Source organism: Pinus tabuliformis, chromosome 5_1 (assembly GCF_031772625.1).
Source record: "Pinus tabuliformis cultivar Carrire ecotype Pingquan chromosome 5_1, CPIR1, whole genome shotgun sequence".
NCBI classification, from domain to species: Eukaryota; Viridiplantae; Streptophyta; class Pinopsida; order Pinales; family Pinaceae; genus Pinus; species Pinus tabuliformis.
The window spans coordinates 83,325,612-83,349,828 of NC_142305.1; positions in this window are offsets into that span (position 1 = coordinate 83,325,612).

A 24,217-nucleotide genomic window follows, 5' to 3' on the forward strand; every position below is an offset into this window, starting at 1 on the left:
ACAACTTCAAAAATTGAAGCTCAACCTGCACTGCAATTCCGATCTCCTTCTGATGAGTCCGTTGTGGAAAATAGTTAGCCCATATAAGTCTCCCACTTCTCCTATTTCCTTATGCAATTCAAATCCTCAAGAATAGGAAAAGCTCCTATTTCCTTCTGCAAATCCCAAGAGAATGAGATCACCTACTACATGCAAAATCTGTACACTCACTAGTGTACAATAATGATTACATTGATGCCTTTTTCCTCCACTCAACTAGTCAATTTGAATTGCATGCATGGCTAGGGCTATTTTTTTGTAAATTGACTAGTTAAGTGAGAGATCAATGAGTCAACAACAATTACAACTACTCTACTGAACTCATACTGACTATATTCATGACTAGAGCTTAGATAATCAAGTTTCACTAACTTTAACTCCACTAGATTACTAGATCTTACCAATCAACTTGTGCACAACTCTATCTCTTCCCACAAACTCGAATTGACTGACTTAACTAAGTGAACTGGCCATGTCACTCTTCCTAATTGAAACTCAAGCCATCATGCTGATGTGTAAATTCAAACTTCTCCATTTGACTAAGGCACAAATCAAATGAAGCATTTTCTTGCTACAATTTAACATTGTGTTTTCCCTCTCTACTCAAATGAGTAATGCTTTAATTTCAATAAAATCCAAAACATTTATTATCTTTTCTTCTCAACAACTTTCATATTACATCTTTATTGTTAAATCTTTATCTTTCTAGGTTAATTTTGTTTATTTTATTATGCATGAATAAGAATAATAAAGGGTCCAAATATTAATCATTGGATGATTGTGCGTTTCACTTTCTCATTAATTTGTTGATTTTCTTTTTTCTTTTTTCATTATATATATATATATATATATATATAATCTTCCTATAAAATTGAATATTTACAAAATTAGAAATTTTATGATATAATCTTCCTATAAAATTAAATATTTACAAAATTAGAAATTTTAGGAGATTTCATATTAAGACTTTGTTATAAACAAAATATTTGATCCTTTGGTTGAGGGTATAGACCTAGGGTAATATTCCCATTTTACTTCATCTAGATTCACGGAGTCAAAGTGTTAATCAATGAAACATTACAATTTCAACATCAACATATTTTTGCAATCATATTGGGGACACACATCAATTTCATTAATTGTATTACCATTTCTATGGAAATTTAATTGAGTTTTCAATCAACCCTTCATAACCTTTCTACTACGTCACATCCTGACATTTTGGTGCAATTCCCCAATTAAACCACTTTAACTTGTTTGTTCAATCGTATCCTGGAGATTTCCACTACTTGTGAACAACTCAAATGTAGTTGGAATGTTATTTCTTGAGATGTTGAGTTCCAAAGTGACATTGTTGAAAGATATATTTGTAACTATCCACTCAACCTTGAATTGTTTCATGACCACACCCCTTTTATGGACCAACTCACAAAAGATAGAAAAGATAGACCAACGACTTCAAAATCAGCCTCTTCGAGGGGACAACCTCCTTTACATTACACAAATGAACAATTTTTGGATAATAAAAATGACTAAACCTCCGTTCTATATATAGGAGTCTAAGGGGTCACAATATAATCAAAGCTGACATAACAATAATAATATAAGGGCACAACAATAAAAATAGTGGGATTCTATGGGGCACACTAATAACAATATGGGGACAATAGAGGCACAATAATAACAATAAGGGCTACAATGACAACAATAATGGGTGAATCACTAGTATTATAGGGACCTAACATGCCCCTCTCATTCAAAAAAGTGTTGTCCTCAATGCTTGAGTAGTTCTGGATGCTTCTGTATAAAATTATCATCCTCCCATGTGGAATATTTAGCAGATAGGTTCTTCCACTTAATGAGATACTCCGAAATTGATCGATTCCATAGCTGTCGAGTTCTTGTTTCTGTGACTGCTTTAGGTTCCAATATGATTTTTCCTTCCTCGTCAAGTTCTAGCAATATTGTTTGAACTGGGAGTTTGTCACTTATAACCTTTTTTAAACATGAAACATGGAAAACTGGGTGCACTCGGGAAGCTGCAGGAAGCTCTAATTTGTATGCCATAGTACCAAAATTTTGCAACACCTTGTATGGCCCATAATACTTTGGTGATAATTTATTATCCTTCTTAGCTTGCTTGAGGGACATTTGTTTATATGGTTGTAGTCGTAGGAATACCAAGTCACCTACATCAAAACTTCTTTTGTTGCGATGTTGATCTGCGTTTTGTTTCATTCTATTCTGTGCCAAAGTGAGGTTACCCTTTAAGAGTTGGAGAAATTGTTGTTGATGCTCGATGTGATCTTCCACTGCTTGAACCTTAGAATTTTCTCTTAAATATGATGTGAAGGATGGTGGATGATATCCATAAAGTGCCATAAATGGGGTCATTTTTGCTGCAGTATGGAAGGAAGTGTTATACCACCATTCGGCCAGAGGAAACCATTTGACCCATTGTGTATGTTTATCAAAGACAAAGCAACGAAGATATCCTTCCAAACATTTGTGTACTTCTTAGTTTTCCCATCAGATTGAGGATGATAAGATGAGCTATGATCTAACTGAGTACCGAGACAAGAAAATAATTATGTCAAAAAATTTTCAGTGAAAATGGGATCTCTGTTGCTTACAATAATCTTTGGGTTTCCATGTAGCTTTTGAATTGTTTCCATAAATGCAGTAGAAACTGTACTGGCTTTAAATGGATGAGATAATGCACAAAAGTGTGCATACTTAGTAAGTCTGTCAACTACCACCATGATGACACTCTTTCCTTCGGACTTGGGTAAACATGTGATAAAATCCATTGAAACCTCCTCCCAATGTTGGCTTGGAATGGATAAAGGTTGTAATAGACACGAGGTTTTAATTGTTTCAACATTATTTTGTTGGCAAACCAAACATTCCGCCACAAACTTTTGAATATCCAATTTAGGGCCATCCCAAAAAAATTCCTTCTTAACCCTGTGGTAAGTTTTTAAAAATCCCGAGTGCCCTTTTAAGGGAGAAGTGTGCAATCCCATAAGAATCTTTTGTTTGAGTTGGGAATTCTTACATAGGTATAAGCAATCTTTGTACCATAATGAATCATTTTTGCAGCTAAATGTATCAGATGTACTGGGATCTTGTTGTAATGTTTGAATGAGTGCCCACACTTCTTCGTCATTCTTCCATTCATCCCTTGCTTCGTTTATCCAATTTGGTTGGATAATAGAAATGGCGCAAAGCAATGCTTCCACATCCTCATCCTTTCTTGAGAGTGCATCTGCCACAACATTTTTCTTCCCTTTTTTGTAGATGATTTCAAAGTCATAACCCAACATCTTTGTGACCCATTTTTGCTGCTCTTATAAAGATAATCTTTGTTCTAAAAAGTATTTAAGATTGTCATGATCCGTTTTTACCTTGAAGTGTCTTCCCGTTAGGTAGGGTCGCCATTTATTAAGTGCATGTAGTATTGCCAACATTTCCTTCTCATAAATAGCTTTGTGTAAAGATTTTTGTGAAGTCCGACGTAGCTAAGGCCGGTGCTTGGCACATTGCCTCTTTAAGATGGTCAAAGGCCTTGGTTGCTTCTGAAGTCCATGAAAATGCATATTTCTTCAATAATGTTGTTAGAGGTGCTGCTATTCTCCTATAATTCTTAACAAACTTGTGATAATACCCTGTGAACCCGAGAAATCCTCGCAGATGCTTTATGGATGTGAGGATTTTCCATTCCTTAATGGATTTAATTTTTCTAGGGTCTACCTTAACACCTTCATGAGATACAATATGACCCAGATATTCCACCTCTTGTACTCCAAAGAAACATTTGGAGCTTTTTGCATATAATTGTTTCTCCTCCAATAGTTTGAACACCCTGTCAACATGTTGAACATGATCCTTCCAAGACTTGTTGTAGATTAGTATATCATCAAAAAATACTATCACAAATTTTATAAAGAAGAGTTTGAAAATGGAATTCAACAAACCTTGAAATGTAGAAGGTGCATTGGTAAGGCCAAAAGGCATGACCAAAAATTCATAATGACCCTCATGAGTTCTAAATGCTGTTTTCAGAATGTCTTCAGTCTTCATTATGATTTGATGATATCCTGAACGAAGATCCAACTTGGTGAAGTAAATTGATCCATGTAATTCATCCAATAATTCATTAATGCCAGGAATGGGAAATTTATTTTTAATAGTGAGCTTGTTGAGCTCCCTATAATCCAGACACATGCGCCATGATCCATCCTTCTTGTGCACCAATACTACTGGAGCAGAGAAAGAACTTTGACTAGGTTGAATTATACTAGCCTCTAGAATTTCTGCAACCATACGTTCAATTTCATTATTTTGGGCATATGGATATCTGTAAGGCCTGATTTTTGGAGGAACACTTCCTGGAATCAAATGAATAGCATGATCATAATCATGTTATAAAACCAGCTCACAAAAAGATAGAAAAGATAGATCAATGCCTTAAAATTCAGCCTCTTCGAGGGGGCAACCTCCTATACATTACTCAAATGAACAATTCTTAGATGATACAAATGAAAAGACCTCCTTTCTATATATAGGAGTCTAAGGGGTCATAATATAATCAAAGCCGACATAACAATAATAATGTAAGGGCACAATAATAACAATAGTGGACTTCTATGAGGCACAATAGTAACAATATGGGGACTACATGGGTACAACAATATAATAAGGGGGTTGTACTAATAACAATAGGGAGTTACACTAGTAGTATAAGGGCCTAACATGCCCCTCTCCTTCAAAAAGTGTTGTCCTCAACGCTTGAGTAGTTCTTGATGCTTCTGTATAAAATTCTTGTCCTCCCATGTGGAATCTTCAGCGAGTAAGTTCTTCCACTTGATGAGATACTCTGAAATTGATCGATTTCGTAGCTGTCGGGTTCTTGTTTCTGTGACTTCTCCAAGTTCCAATATGATTTTTCCTTCCTTTTCAAGTTCTGGCAATATTGTTTGAATTGGGATCTTCTGCAACTTTTGAATGAGTGGCCATACTTCTTCGTCCTTCTTCCATTCATCCCTTGCTTCGTTTATCCAATCTGGTTGGATAATAGAAATAGCACAAAACAATGCTTCCATATCCTCATCCTTTCTTGAGAGTGCATCTGCAACAAAATTTTGCTTCCCTTTTCTATAGATGATGTCAAAGTCATAACCCAACATATTTGTGACCCATTTTTTCTGTTCTTCTAAAGATAATAGTTGTTCTAAAAAGTATTTAAGACTATCATGATCCATTTTTACCTTGAAGTGTCTTCCAATTTGGTAAGGTCACAATTTCTTAAGTGCATGTAGTATTGCCAACATTTCTTTCTCATAAATAGCTTGCTTGAGATGTAGCAGTAAAAATACCCAATCACCCACATCAAAACATTTTTCACTACGATGTTGATCTACCTGTTGTTTCATTCGATTTTGCACCAAAGTGGTGTTATCCTTTAAAAGTTGGAGAACTTGTTGTTGATGCTCGATGTGATCTTTCACTGCTTGAACCTTTTTCTTCTTGATATGCCCTTCTATATTGAGAGTTTGAGGAGTGGTAATTTCTTCCATTTCTTTACAAGACATGGTCGGATTCATTTCTTAATGCTCGATGTGAGCTTTCACTTTTTAAACATTTTTTTTCTTGATATGTCCTTCTATTTGGATAGTTTGAGGAGTGGTAATTCCGGCCAATGCATTACAAGATATGGTTGGATTCATTTCTTCTTTCTTGATGTGATGTTTCACTTCTTGATATGTCTTTCTATCTTGAGAGTTTGAGGAGTGGTAATTCTTGCCAATGCTTTACAAGATATGGTCAGATTCATTTCTTCTTTTTCTGGGGTTGGGTCCTGGCATATATCATCTTCTTTTGATGTTTCTTGATCCTTTTCTTCCCCCTCTTCATACTCTATGTTAAATAATTTCTTCTCAGCACACTTATGACCTTTAGTGCATTTGCTATCACAATTGTAACAAAGCCCCTTTTCTCTTTTTTCTTCCAATTGTTGTGGTGTAACTCTTGTAGGTTGTGGAAGGCTAGAAGAAACAACACTTCCATCTTTATAGTTGTGAGGGGTAGAATTCCTTGTTGCCATAATTTTGCTTTCCACTTTGTAACAAAGCCCTTTTTCTCTTTTCTCTTCCAATTTTTGTGGTGTTTCTCTAAAGAAGGTGTTGCTCTTTGTATTCTCATAACGTGCTATAATTTCCTCCGTGAAAATTGACCACGTAACAAGTTGTTTACGAGAACAAAGCCCTTTATACCATAAAAATTGATCTTGTTCTAAATATGAAGATGCAATACATACCTTTTGTAATAGTGGTACACCATGTAGATCAAAATATTTCTCCATATGTAGTATCCAATTTACCGGATTCTTGCCATCAAACTTCCTCATCTCGCTTTTTCTTAATTTTAGGAGTTCGATCTTGAAACGACTGTAACTTTGTACTTTCGGATCTTTAAGTTCTGAAATTGCAACCTGCAGTAGCCCTCTGCGTCCTCTTTCTAATGCCACCAGTGTGATCGAATTTATATTCTCCAAGAAAGAGTTATGCACAATCTCCCCAGATGACCTTATTATATGCCTTTTCAAAGAGCGAACTTGTATGAAGTGCCACATGTCACTGTTTTGAACTTAAGATCTACAAAATATACACAGGAAACTATAGTCCTTCCTCTTTCTATAACTTCTTACGAAATTTCAATCTGATGCTTAAAACAAAATTTATGACTATTTTCCCCAGGTCACCTGTTTGGAATGTAATTCGGGAGTCTGCAAAAAGGCCAACTTCCTTAGATCATATCTCCACAATATAGCACGAAAAGGTCTGAAATAAGGACCCGAGGTTCAGAATGATTTCAGACCAAATGGGTTTTGTTTTTAGTGTCTGAAACGGTGCAGGAAAAAAGTTATAGCGAAAATGCCACGATGACCTGTTTGGAGCAGCGAAACCCTAGAATCCAAAGCTCTGATACCAAATGTTATGAAACTAGCTCACAAAAAGATAGAAAAGATAGATCAACGCCTTAGAATTCAACCTCTTTAAGGGGGAAACCTCCTTTACATTACACAAATGAACAATTCTTGGATGATACAAATGAAAAGACCTCCTTTCTATATACATGAGTCTAAGGGGTCATAATATAATCAGAGCCGACATAACAATAATAATGTAAGGGCACAATAATAACAATAGTGGGCTTCTATGGAGCACAATAGTAACAATATGGGGACTACTGTTGGAAATAATACTAAGAGGGGGGGGGGTGAATCAGTATTATCAGATCAATAAAACTTTTTCATTTTCATACTTCAGAATCATATACGCTACTTCAGTTAAGTATACCAGCATATATACACTACTGTGTCTATTGCAACTAGCGTATAACCATTAAACTCATGATTCATTTATGTGATCTTCAATGGATGCATCAGAACATTATTAGCCATATTAACAGTCAACAGTAGCAGTAAAACAGATAGATCAACACACATAAGCAACACACATGAACACCATGATATAAGGTGGAAACCCAATGTGGGTGAAAACCACCTGCTGCAATTTGTTTCTATCTTCCTTTATTAAGAAACTTCTTTTACAGTGTACTGGTGCAGTCCTTTACCAGCACGCAGGCTACAACCTGCAGAAGGCTACAACATTCTCTCGTTCTCCAGACTCTCTTGGAAGGGAGTTCCAACCCCTTTTGCTCTTGTACTAGCTAAGATACTAGTACGTAGGTGCCGACCTACAATCTTCTCTCCTCCAGGTACCACGTTTCATACATTTTCAGACTGGATACTCCTGAAGCACAACACTACAATCTGAAGTGCACGTTTCATCAAATTTTCATACTGGACCCATAAATATCATTGAAGCACAAAACAATCAATACTAGCATTATCAATCTTTGAATCACTGAAACACTGAAACCCTGTCAACAACACAGTCACCAGAACACAGAGCAGAACTCTGCAATAACGATCAGACCCGACTGTACCATCAAAATCATGCATCAGAGTGCATACGCTACTTGGAAGTAACGACCCTGCGTGTATACGCAACTTCATCAAGATGAACCAGCGTATATGTCATTAATCACTTATTCATAACATTGCTGCACTTCATGACTTCATACATAACCAGATCATGACATATACAAAGATAATATATGTGTTAGCACCCAGATCTAGTCCATCAGATCTCATAAATATGAGTCATTATGATCCTGATCCAATACTAGTTCTCATCCATCAATACTGAAGCTAAACACAAACATCCAAACAAGATATGCAGAATACTGACACATTTAAGTTGTCATCAGAACACTTCAACAACCAGAACCACCTGTAACTTCAAATATCATAGCTCAAAAGGTATACGCTACTATAATGAACTCAACCTGCGTACATACGCACTTACACCAAATCCAACCCGCGTACAGATTTAAAAATATTTTCTTATAACTTTCCAGTTGTACCAGACATCAGTCATACTCATAACATTCATATTACATGCGTCAGTATGCAGATCTAGAATAAGCATAATCAACCATATAAAGATAGTTCATTTCAAACCATTTGATCCGGATCTCTCCTTAGATCTTATTCTCCATCACTCGGTGAGATCCCTCCTTAGCTCAGATCAAGCAATGCATCATCAACCCATAACCTGCACATTGGATCTCATACTTCATCAGATATTCAAGACTTTCTTGATGCACTTGCCTAATGATCTTCTTCTCCTTTTATAGTCTTAGGCCTCGCTCAATACCACGGTCCAAAACCATAATAAATCAATACCAAGAGCCTAATACTTGGGATCAACACACTTGTCGAGATACCATGGTCCAAAACCATAGGTTCAAATACCGAGGAATAACTACCACGAACCAAAAGTAAGCTTTCCGACATGTACGCGCTTTTCTGCGCATGAAACTGCGTGTATACCCTACTTGGTATATAGCGAACCTGCGTATACGCGACTTGGTATATAGTGAACCTGCTTGTATACCCTACTTGGTATATAGCGAACCTGCATATACGCGACTTGGTATATAGTGAACCTGCGTGTATACCCTACTTGGTATATAGTGAACCTACGTATATACTCTTCTTTCTTCATTCTTTGTAGTCTGATCATCAATTCTTTGCTACTGACCTGCTGCACTATAATCTGTCATTTTGCCATCAAGGACAACACTTGTCTCATAATGCCAACAATCTCCCCCTTTGGACTTGATGGCAAGGCTAACTTGTGATACTTAGAACTTGATCTTCTTATTCCTTTGAGCTGACCTGCATCCCATGCATTTAGTCACATCTGTAGATTGATCCAGTTATATATAAGTGAGATGTTCTTCTATGAGAGGGTTGCCATCAAGTACAACACATGCATCATAATGCCAACAATCTCCCCCTTTGGACTTGATGGCAACAACACCAAATCACTCTCCCCCTTTGACATCAAGGGCAAAGGGTGGACCAAGATATTCTCTTTCCTTGATAAACATTTTGTTGTCCATACTCCCCCTGAGTACCTGCTGAAATTTCTGAATGAGCTCCCCCTTTGTATATGCCAAGGTGTACCAATCTGTCCATGCTCCCCCTGAGTACATGCTGAGTCTCTGCACTGCTGAAGTGTGCTATTCATGCTCCCACTGACTGTAGGCAAGATCTGCAAAAATATGTTCTACAAGAAGAACATGACTCTATCATAAATGACCTTCCTATCACCAAAGACTCATACATACATCCATCTCTCAACCAAGTGAGGATATACAAAAAAAATTGACTCATCCACCCAACCAAGTGGGCATACATCAAAAGTTTACACATGATGAAACAAGAACATTACATCTTCATCCCAAGCATATTGGGGAAACCAATATAGGCCGTTACATGACCTTGACACCGTAAAAGAGATACATGACATAGAGACGAAATATCTAGAGCAAGACTTATGAAAGTCACCAATAACTGATAGTAGCAGCATCTGTCAAACACTTTTCAGATCAGCAACCATGATCTCCTTCTGTTCTCCATTTGCCTCTGTTCCACCTGAAACCAACAACAGCTGTGAACTAGAACCAAACGCTTCTAAGGTAATGCCAACAATGCATTATTAGAAGTTAATCTGCTTCCCCTGAACCTGTGCCAGATGGTCTCTGTCAGACCCATATTAGACTCTTCTCACCCAGAGTCTGGCCCACTGATTTTATTCAAATCAGCATATACGCGACTGTATCCACAGAAACTAGCGTATATACGTGGATACTCCTTGTGAAACTCGCGTACAACCAATTCCAGATTGGCAACCTGTAAATGTCCTGTAGAGAATAAGTCATCAACCGCTAACAAGGTATGTCTGCATCAATTCAGAATTCAGAGTCATTCACATTATATCATGTGTGAAACCACCATAGCCATTTCATCAACATCAAGATCTACATTATCCAAGTATCATTACTTGGGAATATCTGCATCAATCAACATATGTAAGTATCAACTTATCATCATAAGAACTCATCATCATGTCTCCAACAAGGCAACTTTGAGTAGTCATCCATGTATCAGCACTATGTATCTTGAGCACAAGCTCTTTTGACAAAACATCTTGATATCATCAACAACAACAATCCTTATCCACATGAGTGCCTGCATCATAACTGTATGATCTTTATGCATATGACAACAGCAGTATATGAGTGACTCATCATCAAGTGAGGAAGATGTGTATTCAAGCTTTGTACTTCTCCTTATCCTTATGAATATCACCATGTAAACACCATATATGCATCATCAAAGAATCAACCATAAATCTGATCTGAATATCTACTATGTAACCCCAAGCATCATATGAGATTTTATCATAGACAACTCACAACCACATCATAGCAAGATATATCATTTAGCCATATAAGCATCATCACCAAGGACTATTAAACATAATGCCAACAATGAATTATTAAAGGCATATGCTCCCCCTCAACCTGTGCCATATGTTAGATCTGATCATGCATATATCAGCAATAAGCATCAAGACATCATCATCATCAAGTTAGGATCAAAACACTTCTAGACATCTTACAAGTATCAAAACATTTGCACACATCCTCAGCAGACTGTAACTATTAACCAATAGAGCAGATAATAGACTGAATCATATCAGGTCCTTTTTCTAAGCCTGTCCCCACTGCTTTTCCTCAGACTGACATATACGCGACTTTGCAGTGTCTAACTCGCGTATATACGCGACTTCCCTTTATGGAACTTGCGTATGAGATTCAGGATACTGAATTTTTACACTTTCAGCTCCCTCTGAGTCTGTTATGTCTGTGCTGTGCTGTATCTGAGTACATTGTGCTGTGCCACATCTTTCTGACTGTACTTCCTTCTTCTTCCATATCTTCAAGTGTGATGATGTTTTCTCCTTTTGGTGTGATGTTCGTCCTTTGTTTCTGCATTCCTTTGCTATATGTCCAAGCTTGTTACATGCATAACATCTTACATGTTTCATATTCCTCCTGTAGCAATCAGCAGCTTTATGACCAAACATATTGCAAGCAAAGCAATATCCATTAAAGTACCTTGAATGTGATGATCTTTCTGCATGATGGTCTTGAACTCTTCTTCTTCTACATCTGGCTGCAACATGTCCAAGATTATGACATACATAACATTCAACATTATTCATAGGAGGAGTAAAAGATTTTCTTTGAAGATTTTCTTTCCTTGGTTGATGATGAGATTGACCTTTCATCTCCTTGTTGATCATTTTGGATTTCTCTTTATAGTTCCTTGCCTCACCTTGTGAACTAGATTCACCTTCAACAGATTCATGAAAACCAAGACCAGTCTTGATAGCAGGAGACCTTTGACTATTAAGAATATCATCCAAGGCTTTAGTACTATCTTGAAATCGCAACAGTTTATCCTTTTCTTCTAATTTACTTTTCAAGATATTTACCTCAACTTGAAGTTGTTCTTCCTTTTCAAGATATTGCTTCTTCATGTCTTCTTCAGCTTTCCTTCCTTCTTCCAACTGATGCCTTAGTTTGAGAATCTCCTTTTCTTGTTCGTCATTCAGATCCTGCTGCATTTGACGAATTCTGAAGGCACATTCTAGCTGAGATTTTAAGCTGACAACTTCGTTTACCTGTTTTTCATTAGCTTGGAGTAGATCTTTATTCTGCTTCTTTGATTCTTCAAGATCTTACTTTAGCGAGCGGATCGTGGCTTCAAGACTTTCATAGTAACTTGATCTATCTCTGAGTTTCTTGATGGTTGTGCTCCTTTCATTGACTTCATCTCTTAGAGATGTTACTTCATTATGCAACTTTTGATATTTGTCCTTGAATAACTCTTGTTGAGCCTTTAGTCTAGTAACAACTTCTTTGAGGGCACCACTCTTTACGTTCAGAAGTCTTTCTTGTTCACTAATTTTGTTTGTCAGCCTGTTAAATTCAGCCTCTATTTGATATCCTTCTTCCTCACCCATAAGAGCACATTCAGTTGTTTCGTTATCACTTCCATCTTTTCCAAATGAATAGGTAGCTGGAGCATCAGAGGATAGCAAATTCATACCTGATAGTTCATCTTCGTTTTGAAATGATTCTGAATCTGAAGAGCTTCTTATACCTAATCCCCAATCGATTCTCCCACTGTCATAGTTCCTCTGAGATGTCTTCTTCTTCTTAGGTGCTTTCTTCTTAAGCTTCTTTCCCATAGTTCCACGGATCTCCTTCAAGCGATCAAGCTTCTACGAAAGGACCTGCTCTGATACCAATTGTTGGAAATAATACTGAGAGGGGGGCGTGAATCAGTGTTATCAGATCAATAAAATTTTTTCATTTTCATACTTCAGAATCATATACGCTATTTCAGTTAAGTATACCCACATATATACGCTACTGTGTCTATTGCAACTAGCGTATAACCATTAAACTCATGATTCAGTTATGTGATCTTCAATGGATGCATCAGAACATTATTAGCCATATTAACAGTCAACAGTAGCAGTAAAATAGATAGATCAACACACATAAGTAACACACATGAACACCATGATATAAGGTGGAAACCCAATGTGGGTGAAAACCACCTGCTGCAATTCGTTTCTATCTTCCTTTATTAAGAAACTTCTTTTACAATGTACTGGTGCAGTCCTTTACCAGCACGCAGGCTATAACCTGCAGAAGGCTACAACCTTCTCTCGTTCTCTAGACTCTCCTGGGAGGGAGTTCCAACCCCTTTTGCTCTTGTACTAGCTAAGATACTAGCACGTAGGCGCCGGCCTACAACCTTCTCTCCTCCAGGTACCACGTTTCATACATTTTCAGACTGGATACTCTTGAAGCACAACACTACAATCTGAAGGCCACGTTTCATCAAATTTTCATACTGGACCCATAAATATCATTGAAGCACAAAACAATCAATACTAGCATTATCAATCTCTGAATCACCTAAACACTGAAACCCTGTCAACAACACAGTCACCAGAACACAGAGCAGAACTCTGCAATAACGATCAGACCCGACTGTACCATCAAAATCATGCATCAGAGTGCATACGCTACTTGGAAGTGCCGAACCTGCGTGTATACGCAACTTCATCAAGATGAACCAGCGTATATGTCATTAATCACTTATTCATAACATTGCTGCACTTCATGACTTCACACATAACCATATCATGACATATACAAAGATAATATATGTGTTAGCACCCAGATCTAGTCCATAAGATCTCATAAATATGAGTCATTATGATCCTGATCCAATACTATTTCTCATCCATCAATACTGAAGCTAAACACAAACATCCAAACAAGATATGCAGAATACTGACACCTTTAAGTTGTCATCAGAATCCTTCAACAACCAGAACCACCTGTAACTTCAAATATCATAGCTCAAAAGGTATACGCTACTATAATGAACTCAACCTGCGTACATACGCACTTACACCAAAGCCAACCCGCGTACAGATCTAAAAATATTTTCTTATAACTTTGCAGCTGTACCAGACATCAGTCATACTCATAACATTCATATTACATGCGTCAGTATGCAGATCTAGAATAAGCATAATCAACCATATAAAGATAGTTCATTTCAAACCATTTGATCCGGATCTCTCCTTAGATCTTGTTCTCCATCAACCGGTGAGATCCCTCCTTAGCTCAGATCAAGCAATGCATCATCAACCCATAACCTGCACACTGGATCTCATACTTCATCAGATATTCAAGACTTTCTTGATGCACTTGCCTAATGATCTTCTTCTCCTTTTATAGTCTTAGGCCTTGCTCAATACCACGGTCCAAAACCATAATAAATCAATACCAAGAGCCTAATACTTGGGATCAACACACTTGTCGAGATACCATGGTCCAAAACCATAGGTTCAAATACCGAGGAATAACTACGACGAACCAAAAGTAAGCTTTCCGACATGTACGCGCTTTTCCGTGCATGAAACTGCGTGTATACCCTACTTGGTATATAGCGAACCTGCGTATACGCGACTTGGTATATAGTGAACCTGCTTGTATACCCTACTTGGTATATAGCGAACCTGCATATACGCGACTTGGTATATAGTGAACCTGCGTGTATACCCTACTTGGTATATAGTGAACCTGCGTGTATACCCTACTTGGTATATAGTGAACCTACGTATATACTCTTCTTTCTTCATTCTTTGTAGTCTGATCATCAATTCTTTGCTACTGACCTGCTGCACTATAATCTGTCATTTTGCCATCAAGGACAACACTTGTCTCATAATGCCAACAATCTCCCCCTTTGGACTTGATGGCAAGGCTAACTTGTCATACTTAGAACTTGATCTTCTTATTCCTTTGAGCTGACCTGCATCCCATGCATTTAGTCACATCTGTAGATTGATCCAGTTATATGTAAGTGAGATTTTCTTCTATGAGAGGGTTGCCATCAAGTACAACACATGCATCATAATGCCAACAATCTCCCCCTTTGGACTTGATGGCAACAACACCAAATCACTCTCCCCCTTTGACATCAAGGGCAAAGGGTGGACCAAGATATTTTCTTTCCTTGATAAACATTTTGTTGTCCATACTCCCCCTGAGTACCTGCTGAAATTTCTGAATGAGCTCCCCCTTTGTATATGCCAAGGTGTACCAATCTGTCCATGCTCCCCCTGAGTACATGCTGAGTCTCTGCACTGCTGAAGTGTGCTATTCATGCTCCCACTGACTGTAGGCAAGATCTGCAAAAATATGTTCTACAAGAAGAACATGACTCTATCATAAATGACCTTCCTATCACCAAAGACTCATACATACATCCATCTCTCAACCAAGTGAGGATATACAAAAAAAATTGACTCATCCACCCAACCAAGTGGGGATACATCAAAAGTTTACACATGATGAAACAAGAACATTACATCTTCATCCCAAGCATAGTGGGGAAACCAATATAGGCCGTTACATGACCTTGACACCATAAAAGAGATACATGACATAGAGACGAAATATCTAGAGAAAGACTTATGAAAGTCACCAATAACTGATAGCAGCAGCATCTGTCAAACACTTTTCAGATCAGCAACCATGATCTCCTTCTGTTCTTCATCTGCCTCTGTTCCACCTGAAACCAACAACAGCTGTGAACTAGAACCAAACGCTTCTAAGGTAATGCCAACAATGCATTATTAGAAGTTAATCTGCTTCCCCTGAACCTGTGCCAGATGGTCTCTGTCAGACCCATATCAGACTCTTCTCACCCAGAGTCTGGCCCACTGATTTTATTCAAATCAGCATATACGCGACTGTATCCACAGAAACTAGCGTATATACGCGGATACTCCTTGTGAAACTCGCGTACAACCAATTCCAGATCGGCAACCTGTAAATGTCCTGTAGAGAATAAGTCATCAACCTATAACAAGGTATGTCTGCATCAATTCAGAATTCAGAGTCATTCACATTATATCATGTGTGAAACCACCATAGCCATTTCATCAACATCAAGATCTACATTATCCAAGTATCATTACTTGGGAACATCTGCATCAATCAACATATGTAAGTATCAACTTATCATCATAAGAACTCATCATCATGTCTCCAACAAGGCAACTTTGAGTAGTCATCCATGTATCAACACTATGTATCTTGAGCTCAAGCTCTTTTGACAAAACTTCTTGATATCATCAACAGCAACAATCCTTATCCACATGAGTGCCTGCATCATAACTGTATGATCTTTATGCATATGACAACAACAGTATATGAGTGACTCATCATCAAGTGAGGAAGATGTGTATTCAAGCTTTGTACTTCTCCTTATCCTTATGAAGATCACCATGTAAACACCATATATGCATCATCAAAGAATCAACCATAAATCTGATCTGAATATCTACTATGTAACCCCAAGCATCATATGAGATTTTATCATAGACAACTCACAACCACATCATAGCAAGATATATCATTTAGCCATATAAGCATCATCACCAAGGACTATTAAACATAATGCCAACAATGAATTATTAAAGGCATATGCTCCCCCTCAACCTGTGCCATCTGTTAGATCTGATCATGCATATATCAGCAATAAGCATCAAGACATCATCATCATCAAGTTAGGATCAAAACACTTCTAGACATCTTACAAGTATCAAAACATTTCCACACATCCTCAGCAGACTGTAACTATTAACCAATAGAGCAGATAATAGACTGAATCATATCAGGTCCTTTTTCTAAGCCTGTCCCCACTGCTTTTCCTCAGACTGACATATACGCGACTTTGCAGTGTCTAACTTGCGTATATACGCGACTTCCCTTTATGGAACTTGCGTATGAGATTCAGGATACTGAATTTTTACACTTTCAGCTCCCTCTGAGTCTGTTATGTCTGTGCTGTGCTGTATCTTAGTACATTGTGCTGTGCCACATCTTTCTGACTGTACTTCCTTCTTCTTCCATATCTTCAATTGTGATGATGTTTTCTCCTTTTGGTGTGATGTTCGTGCTTTGTTTCTGCATTCCTTTGCTATATGTCCAAGCTTGTTACATGCATAACATCTTACATGTTTCATATTCCTCCTGTAGCAATTAGTAGCTTTATGACCAAACATATTGCAAGTAAAGCAATATCCATTAAAGTACCTTGAATGTGATGATCTTTCTGCATGATGGTCTTGAACTCTTCTTCTTCTACATCTGGCTGCAACATGTCCAAGATTATGACATACATAACATTCAACATTATTCATAGGAGGAGTAAAAGATTTTCTTTGAAGAATTTCTTTCCTTGGTTGATGATGAGATTGACCTTTCATCTCCTTGTTGATCATTTTGGATTTCTCTTTATAGTTCCTTGCCTCACCTTGTGAACTAGATTCACCTTCAACAGATTCATGAAAACCAAGACCAGTCTTGATAGCAGGAGACCTTTGACTATTAAGAATATCATCCAAGGCTTTAGTACTATCTTGAAATCGCAACAGTTTATCCTTTTCTTCTAATTTACTTTTCAAGATATTTACCTCAACTTGAAGTTGTTCTTCCTTTTCAAGATATTGCTTCTTCATGTCTTCTTCAGCTTTCCTTCCTTCTTCCAACTGATGCCTTAGTTTGAGAATCTCCTTTTCTTGTTCGTCATTCAGATCCCGCTGCATTTGACGAATTCTGAAGGCAAATTCTAGCTGAGATTTTAAGCTGACAACTTCGTTTACCTGTTTTTCATTAGCTTGGAGTAGATCTTTATTCTGCTTCTTTGATTCTTCAAGATCTTCCTTTAGCGAGCGGATCGTGGCTTCAAGACTTTCATAGTAACTTGATCTATCTCTGAGTTTCTTGATGGTTGTGCTCCTTTCATTGACTTCATCTCTTAGAGATGTTACTTCATTCTGCAACTTTTGATATTTGTCCTTTAATAACTCTTGTTGAGCCTTTAGTCTAGTAACAACTTCTTTGAGGGCACCACTCTTTACGTTCAGAAGTCTTTCTTGTTCACTAATTTTTTTTGTCAGCCTGTTAAATTCTGCCTCTATTTGATATCCTTCTTCCTCACCCATAAGAGCACATTCAGTTGTTTCGTTATCACTTCCATCTTTTCCAAATGGATAGGTAGCTGGAGCATCAGAGGATAGCAAATTCATACTTGATAGTTCATCTTCATTTTGAAATGATTCTGAATCTGAAGAGCTTCTTATACCTAATCCCCATCGATTCTCCCACTGTCATAGTTCCTCTGAGATGTCTTCTTCTTCTTATGTGCTTTCTTCTTAAGCTTCTTTCCCATAGTTCCACGGATCTCCTTCAAGCGATCAAGCTTCTACGAAAGGACCTGCTCTGATACCAATTGTTGGAAATAATACTGAGGGGGGGGGTGAATCAGTATTATCAGATCAATAAATTTTTTTCATTTTCATACTTCAGAATCATATACGCTACTTCAGTTAAGTATACCCGCATATATACGCTACTGTGTCTATTGCAACTAGCGTATAACCATTAAACTCATGATTCAGTTATGTGATCTTCAATGGATGCATCAGAACATTATTAGCCATATTAACAGTCAACAGTAGCAGTAAAACAGATAGATCAACACACATAAGCAACACACATGAACACCATGATATAAGGTGGAAACCCAATGTGGGTGAAAACCACCTGCTGCAATTCGTTTCTATCTTCCTTTATTAAGAAACTTCTTTTACAATGTACTGGTGCAGTCCTTTACCAGCACGCAGGCTACAACCTGCAGAAGGCTACAACCTTCTCTCGTTCTCCAGACTCTCCTGGAAGGGAGTTCCAACCCCTTTTGCTCTTGTACTAGCTAAGATACTAGTACGTAGGCGCCGGCCTACAATCTTCTCTCCTCCAGGTACCACGTTTCATACATTTTCAGACTGGATACTCCTGAAGCACAACACTACAATCTGAAGGCCACGTTTCATCAAATTTTCATACTGGACCCATAAATATCATTGAAGCACAAAACAATCAATACTAGCATCATCAATCTCTGAATCACTGAAACACTGAAACCCTGTCAACAACACAGTCACCAGAACACAGAGCAGAACTCTGCAATAACAATCAGAACCAACTGTACCATCAAAATCATGCATCAGAGTGCATACGCTACTTGGAAGTGCCGAACCTGCGTGTATACGCAACTTCATCAAGATGAACCAGCGTATATGTCATTAATCACTTATTCATAACATTGCTGCACTTCATGACTTCATACATAACCAGATCATGACATATACAAAGATAATATATGTGTTAGCACCCAGATCTAGTCCATCAGATCTCATAAATATGAGTCATTATGATCCTGATCCAATACTAGTTCTCATCCATCAATACTGAAGCTAAACACAAACAGCCAAACAAGATATGCAGAATACTGACACCTTTAAGCTGTCATCAGAACCCTTCAACAACCAGAACCACCTGTAACTTCAAATATCATAGCTCAAAAGGTATACGCTACTATAATGAACTCAACCTGCGTACATACGCACTTACACCAAAGCCAACCCGTACAGATCTAAAAATATTTTCTTATAACTTTGCAGCTGTACCAGACATCAGTCATACTCATAACATTCATATTACATGCGTCAGTATGCAGATCTAGAATAAGCATAATCAACCATATAAAGATAGTTCATTTCAAACCATTTGATCCCGATCTCTCCTTAGATCTTGTTCTCCATCAACCGGTGAGATCCCTCCTTAGCTCAGATCAAGCAATGCATCATCAACCCATAACCTGCATACTGGATCTCATACTTCATCAGATATTCAAGACTTTCTTGATGCACTTGCCTAATGATCTTCTTCTCCTTTTATAGTCTTAGGCCTTGCTCAATACCACGGTCCAAAACCATAATAAATCAATACCAAGAGCCTAATACTTGGGATCAACACACTTGTCGAGATACCATGGTCCAAAACCATAGGTTCAAATACCGAGGAATAACTACCACGGACCAAAAGTAAGCTTTCCGACATGTACGCGCTTTTCCGTGCATGAAACTGCGTGTATACCCTACTTGGTATATAGCGAACCTGCGTATACGCGACTTGGTATATAGTGAACCTGCTTGTATACCCTACTTGGTATATAGCGAACCTGCATATACGCGACTTGGTATATAGTGAACCTGCGTGTATACCCTACTTGGTATATAGTGAACCTGCGTATATACTCTTCTTTCTTCATTCTTTGTAGTCTGATCATCAATTCTTTGCTACTGACCTGCTGCACTATAATCTGTCATTTTGCCATCAAGGACAACACTTGTCTCATAATGCCAACAATCTCCCCCTTTGGACTTGATGGCAAAGCTAACTTGTCATACTTAGAACTTGATCTTCTTATTCCTTTGAGCTGACCTGCATCCCATGCATTTAGTCACATCTGTAGATTGATCCAGTTATATGTAAGTGAGATGTTCTTCTATGAGAGGGTTGCCATCAAGTACAACACATGCATCATAATGCCAACAATCTCCCCCTTTGGACTTGATGGCAACAACACCAAATCACTCTCCCCCTTTGACATCAAGGGCAAAGGGTGGACCAAGATATTCTCTTTCCTTGATAAACATTTTGTTGTCCATACTCCCCCTGAGTACCTGCTGAAATTTCTGAATGAGCTCCCCCTTTGTATATGCCAAGGTGTACCAATCTGTCCATGCTCCCCCTGAGTACATGCTGAGTCTCTGCACTGCTGAAGTGTGCTATTCATGCTCCCACTGACTGTAGGCAAGATCTGCAAAAATATGTTCTACAAGAAGAACATGACTCTATCATAAATGACCTTCCTATCACCAAAGACTCATACATACATCCATCTCTCAACCAAGTGAGGATATACAAAAATTGACTCATCCACCCAACCAAGTGGGGATACATCAAAAGTTTACACATGATAAAACAAGAACATTACATCTTCATCCCAAGCATAGTGGGGAAACCAATATAGGCCGTTACATGACCTTGACACCATAAAAGAGATACATGACATAGAGACGAAATATCTAGAGCAAGACTTATGAAAGTCACCAATAACTGATAGCAGCAGCATCTGTCAAACACTTTTCAGATCAGCAACCATGATCTCCTTCTGTTCTCCATCTGCCTCTGTTCCACCTGAAACCAACAACAGCTGTGAACTAGAACCAAACGCTTCTAAGGTAATGCCAACAATGCATTATTAGAAGTTAATCTGCTTCCCCTGAACCTGTGCCAGATGGTCTCTGTCAGACCCATATCAGACTCTTCTCACCCAGAGTCTGGCCCACTGATTTTATTCAAATCAGCATATACGCGACTGTATCCACAGAAACTAGCGTATATACGCGGATACTCCTTGTGAAACTCGCGTACAACCAATTCCAGATCGGCAACCTGTAAATGTCCTGTAGAGAATAAGTCATCAACCTATAACAAGGTATGTCTGCATCAATTCAGAATTCAGAGTCATTCACATTATATCATGTGTGAAACCACCATAGCCATTTCATCAACATCAAGATCTACATTATCCAAGTATCATTACTTGGGAACATCTGCATCAATCAACATATGTAAGTATCAACTTATCATCATAAGAACTCATCATCATGTCTCCAACAAGGCAACTTTGAGTAGTCATCCATGTATCAGCACTATGTATCTTGAGCTCAAGCTCTTTTGACAAAACTTCTTGATATCATCAACAGCAACAATCCTTATCCACATGAGTGCCTGCATCATAACTGTATGATCTTTATGCATATGACAACAGCAGTATATGAGTGACTCATCATCAAGTGAGGAAGATGTGTATTCAAGCTTTGTACTTCTCCTTATCCTTATGAAGATCACCATGTAAACACCATATATGCATCATCAAAGAATCAACCATAAATCTGATCTGAATATCTACTATGTAACCCCAAGCATCATATGAGATTTTATCATAGACAACTCACAACCACATCATAGCAAGATATATCATTTAGCCATATAAGCATCATCACCAAGGACTATTAACCATAATGCCAACAATGAATTATTAAAGGCATATGCTCCCCCTCAACCTGTGCCATCTGTTAGATCTGATCATGCATATATCAGCAATAAGCATCAAGACATCATCATCATCAAGTTAGGATCAAAACACTTCTAGACATCTTACAAGTATCAAAACATTTCCACACATCCTCAGCAGACTGTAACTATTAACCAATAGAGCAGATAATAGACTGAATCATATCAGGTCCTTTTTCTAAGCCTGTCCCCACTGCTTTTCCTCAGACTGACATATACGCGACTTTGCAGTGTCTAACTCGCGTATATACGCGACTTCCCTTTATGGAACTTGCGTATGAGATTCAGGATACTGAATTTTTACACTTTCAGCTCCCTCTGAGTCTGTTATGTCTGTGCTGTGCTGTATCTGAGTACATTGTGCTGTGCCACATCTTTCTGACTTACTTCCTTCTTCTTCCATATCTTCAAGTGTGATGATGTTTTCTCCTTTTGGTGTGATGTTCGTCCTTTGTTCCTGCATTCCTTTGCTATATGTCCAAGCTTGTTACATGCATAACATCTTACATGTTTCATATTCCTCCTGTAGCAATCAGCAGCTTTGTGACCAAACATATTGCAAGCAAAGCAATATCCATTAAAGTACCTTGAATGTGATGATCTTTCTGCATGATGGTCTTGAACTCTTCTTCTTCTACATCTGGCTGCAACATGTCCAAGATTATGACATACATAACATTCAACATTATTCATAGGAGGAGTAAAAGATTTTCTTTGAAGAATTTCTTTCCTTGGTTGATGATGAGATTGACCTTTCATCTCCTTGTTGATCATTTTGGATTTCTCTTTATAGTTCCTTGCCTCACCTTGTGAACTAGATTCACCTTCAACAGATTCATGAAAACCAAGACCAGTCTTGATAGCAGGAGACCTTTGACTATTAAGAATATCATCCAAGGCTTTAGTACTATCTTGAAATCGCAACAGTTTATCCTTTTCTTCTAATTTACCTTTCAAGATATTTACCTCAACTTGAAGTTGTTCTTCCTTTTCAAGATATTGCTTCTTCATGTCTTCTTCAGCTTTCCTTCCTTCTTCCAACTGATGCCTTAGTTTGAGAATCTCCTTTTCTTGTTCTTCATTCACATCCTGCTGCATTTGACGAATTCTGAAGGCACATTCTAGCTGAGATTTTAAGCTGATAACTTCGTTTACCTGTTTTTCATTAGCTTGGAGTAGATCTTTATTCTGCTTCTTTGATTCTTCAAGATCTTCCTTTAGCGAGCGGATCGTGGCTTCAAGACTTTCATAGTAACTTGATCTATCTCTGAGTTTCTTGATGGTTGTGCTCCTTTCATTGACTTCATCTCTTAGAGATGTTACTTCATTCTGCAACTTTTGATATTTGTCCTTGAATAACTCTCGTTGAGCCTTTAGTCTAGTAACAACTTCTTTGAGGGCACCACTCTTTACGTTCAGAAGTCTTTCTTGTTCACTAATTTTGTTTGTCAGCCTGTTAAATTCTGCCTCTATTTGATATCCTTCTTCCTCACCCATAAGAGCACATTCAGTTGTTTCGTTATCACTTCCATCTTTTCCAAATGGATAGATAGCTGGAGCATCAGAGGATAGCAAATTCATACCTGATAGTTCATCTTCATTTTGAAATGATTCTGAATCTGAAGAGCTTCTTATACCTAATCCCCAATCGATTCTCCCACTGTCATAGTTCCTCTGAGATGTCTTCTTCTTCTTAGGTGCTTTCTTCTTAAGCTTCTTTCCCATAGTTCCACGGATCTCCTTCAAGCGATCAAGCTTCTACGAAAGGACCTGCTCTGATACCAATTGTTGGAAATAATACTGAGAGGGGGGGGTGAATCAGTATTATCAGATCAATAAAAATTTTTCATTTTCATACTTCAGAATCATATACGCTACTTCAGTTAAGTATACCCGCGTATATACGCTACTGTGTCTATTGCAACTAGCGTATAACCATTAAACTCATGATTCAGTTATGTGATCTTCAATGGATGCATCAGAACATTATTAGCCATATTAACAGTCAACAGTAGCAGTAAAACAGATAGATCAACACACATAA